A 3555-nucleotide genomic window follows, 5' to 3' on the forward strand; every position below is an offset into this window, starting at 1 on the left:
AAGAATCTTCAGTGGATGTTCAAATCTGAGCCAAAGTAGGATGAAGAACAAGATATGAACAGAGCCAAAGTACCTTCTCACAAGATAACGAATTACAAGGGGAAAAATAGTCACTTTATAGGGCAGAAGTCTGACTCACCTTACTCATGTGATCGAAGTTAACACCATCCTCACCAGCTGTGTGGCGATGAGTAAAGTATTTGGCCTCATTGTGTCTCGGTTTCTTCATCACTGAAATGAAGATCACAGTAACACCTACTGCTAGGGCAGGAGTGAGCATTAAATGAGATAACACATATGTACCAGATAGGGTTCTGCATCCTAGCTAGAGATACAACTCCTGGTGATTTCATTTAAAAAAAGGAATGTGTTTGGTGGGGGCCTCATGGTCTGGTGGTTAAGGGAGCCAGATCCCACAAGGCCAATCACGTGGTTCTAGTTCTGACACCAGAGACTTGAAAAACATACTGGGCACATGTATATACATGCCCCAAATCTCAGCAGGGTGTAGAAAAGCAGAGACAGGATTGTGGCATGACCATTCCCCATTCCCTCTCCTTCTCGGTCTCTCTGTCTTTCTCTGGTAAGCATACAAGCCTTCTGGCAACTAAACAAACAAACAAACAAAAAAAACATTTCCTTTTTTTTTTTTTTGGAGAGGTTTTTGCTATAGGGTGCATGCGCACACCAGAGAGACAGAGACAAAAAGTGAGAAATCCCCCCCCAGGAGGGATGGCCACGTTGCAATCCCTTCTCCATTCTCCTCTCGGGATCTTGGGCATGCATGCACATGTACCTGGCGTGAGTTTAAGCCACCAGTTCCGGGACTTGGTCTGCTCTCAACTATGTGGGAGTCTAGCAACATAGCCATTACACCAACTGCTGGTCCCCAGCCCCCCCCGCCAAGAAAAAAATTTCTTAAAAGGGTATTTAGGAATTCACAACTTTTCAGGGATGTCTAGAGAACCAGTTAAAGCAGTCAAAACTTTAGAGCACTAGAGTCGCATGGTGGCCCCACAGCCTGGATGCCACCATCTGACTCTGGACGTGGTGTCACTAGCTACCGTTTCAAAGGCTCGACCAGGCATGTCTGAGTAACCCTGTGTAGGTCTCACACTCACATCCTGGCTGCAAGGAAGGCTGAGGAAACTAGTATCTGACACTTTCAGCAGCTATGGTGGAAAGTGGGCTCACAGGTTCCCACTAAGGTGGAGAATTCCCCAATCCAGGAGAGGGCTCAGATGCTGAGCACAGAATAAGGGAAGCTGGAGGAGCAGGAGGAGGGGAGACAAAACTCTTGGAACAGAGTCCAACACACAAGGTTAGCAGTTACTGGCTTTCTCTCCTACCTCTGGCCTCTCCCCTGCTTTTCCTGAGACCCCTATCAAATTTAAAGCAGGAAATGAACAAGATGAGGTGCAAAACAGCACAGGGATGTTGCTGAAATCAAGTGATGAAACTAGGGCAGAATTAGTTATTTCAGAACTCAACGAACACTGGAAATCACCTAAACCAGAAGCCCCATTTTACACATAAAACGAGGCACACAAAGGCTAAGTGGCTGATAGGAGCCCTCCCCCTCAACAGCTGAGAGTCTACAAACTTCAGGTTCCCTGGAGCAGTGACAGAGTATGGGTGACTGTGGCTCAAAGTGTCAGCCTGGTTTCAAGAATGTGGACACCTGGATTCTCACTCAGCACAGAGACCCGGGAAGCCGTGGGAGCTGACAGTGAGTAAGTTCTTGGGTCACGAATGCCTCTGCTCCCTCTTTGGCTCCTCCAACTCAAGCAATAGCATGACTTCCAAAAGTTATAAATCTCTGGGTAAACTTTTTATTTTTTTCTTTTTAAAGACAGGGTCTCAGTGTATCTCCATCCTCCTGTCTCAGCCTCCAGAGTTGCTGGAATGACAGGAATTGCATGCCTGGGAATGACTGGAAATCCAACCCAAGCTTCTGCGTGGTCCCAGGCTGCAGAGCATAGTGTCTTAATAGCACGCACCACCACGCTGGCCCTCTGGGAAACTGCTCTTCCAAAAGTTTTTAATTAAATCAACTCCTGATATTAAATCTCCACTCTTTGGGACCAAACAGTAGCTCAGTGATAAAATGTGATGCTCTGTGAGGCAGATCCACATGGGAAGGTTACAGGTTCACACTCGAGACCTCTCTGAGTATGCCTGACATACGTGACCATGACCCAGGCCGGCTGAAGCTGGGAGTAGATTCTGGTGCCAAGGGTGCTGTGTTTCTCTCTCTTCCTCACCCACAGAATAAATTCACAAACTTTATTATTATTTTTTAATTCTCTGCTCTTTGAAATACCTAGAGTGGTTTCTATTCTTCTGACTACCCCGACTAAAACAGAGGAAAGAAAAGAGCATAAGAAGGAGCGAGACGGGCACTTAGGGTAGGGACACAGAGCCCTTGGGCTGCAGGTCGGCCGCACATTAGCTCCAGCCCAGTTCACGGTCACTCCCTTGCTCATTCTTGCAGTTACCCCCGCCCTCTCTTATGAAGCCTGTGGGTGCCCTTGGGGTCCTGAACACCCAAGTGTTTACAGGGGGAGGGAGCAGTATGGAGATGCCACGCCATGGAGCTTCCTCTGCAGGGCACTCGGCCCTTTCCTAAACTGAGTCCTTGCTTCTGATTCAGAGGCGTTTGCCGAGGATCAGAAGCTGCCTTCCCACATCCCAGATCCCTATTACCCGAAATCCAGATGGGACCATCTCGGGAAGCTGTTTGTGTCCAAGATGGACAGCAGAGAACTTCAAAGGGACTCGAGGCTATCTACAGGGTGGCAGTTTCAGCAGACATCATTGGCTGGGCCTATGGGGGAATGCCAGCTTGTATGCATGCTAAACAACGCTACACTGAGCAGGGCCAAGCAGCGATGTATCATACATCACTGGTTTGCTGCTCTACAATCTGCACATTGGCTGCGGCTCAAGGCCTCGTTAGGTATGGCTGGCGCTGGAGTTGGCGAACTACAGGGTTTGTGACAAATTCAACACAGACTGGTCTAAATGTGTAGTCACATCAAAACCACCCTAAGCCATTTTGTCATCGCAGGAGTTATCATAGGAAGACTAGTCAGGATAAACGTAGGTCTGCGTGGCCTGGTGGCTGGTGGTATAACTGGAGCCTTGTTGGGCTAAACCATCTGAGACCTCATGTAACACATCAGCATGTATCTCCTAGGATGAAGAATATCCTCCAATAAAATTATAATACAATTATTACAATAAACATTTTTTCAATGTCAATATCATAGACAGGGTTCATGTTCAAAATTTCTTTTTTTTTCTTTCTTTTTTTTTTTTTTTTTTTTTTTTTTTTTGGAGAGGTTTTTGCTATAGGGCGCATGCGCTCGCCAGACAGAGAGAGACAGGGAGACAGAAAGCGAGAAATCACCCCCCGGGGGGATGGCCATGCCGCAATCCCTTCTCCTCCATTCTCCTCTCGGGATCTTGGGCACGTACGCACACGCTCCTGGCGTGAGTTTAAGCCACCAGGTCCAGGACTCAAACAGCAGTCGACTACGTGGGAGTCCAGCG

The 3555-nt window shown here is 47.7% G+C and overlaps 1 pseudogene; it reads left to right on the forward strand.

The window, feature by feature from the left end:
• Positions 1 to 1671: 1671 nt before the first annotated feature.
• Positions 1672 to 3156, forward strand: LOC114008038 (complex I assembly factor TIMMDC1, mitochondrial pseudogene; annotated as a pseudogene).
• Positions 3157 to 3555: the final 399 nt, after the last annotated feature.

This window comes from Tupaia chinensis, unplaced genomic scaffold, assembly GCF_000334495.1.
Source record: "Tupaia chinensis unplaced genomic scaffold, TupChi_1.0 Scaffold000275_1, whole genome shotgun sequence".
In the NCBI taxonomy this organism is placed as follows: domain Eukaryota; kingdom Metazoa; phylum Chordata; class Mammalia; order Scandentia; family Tupaiidae; genus Tupaia; species Tupaia belangeri.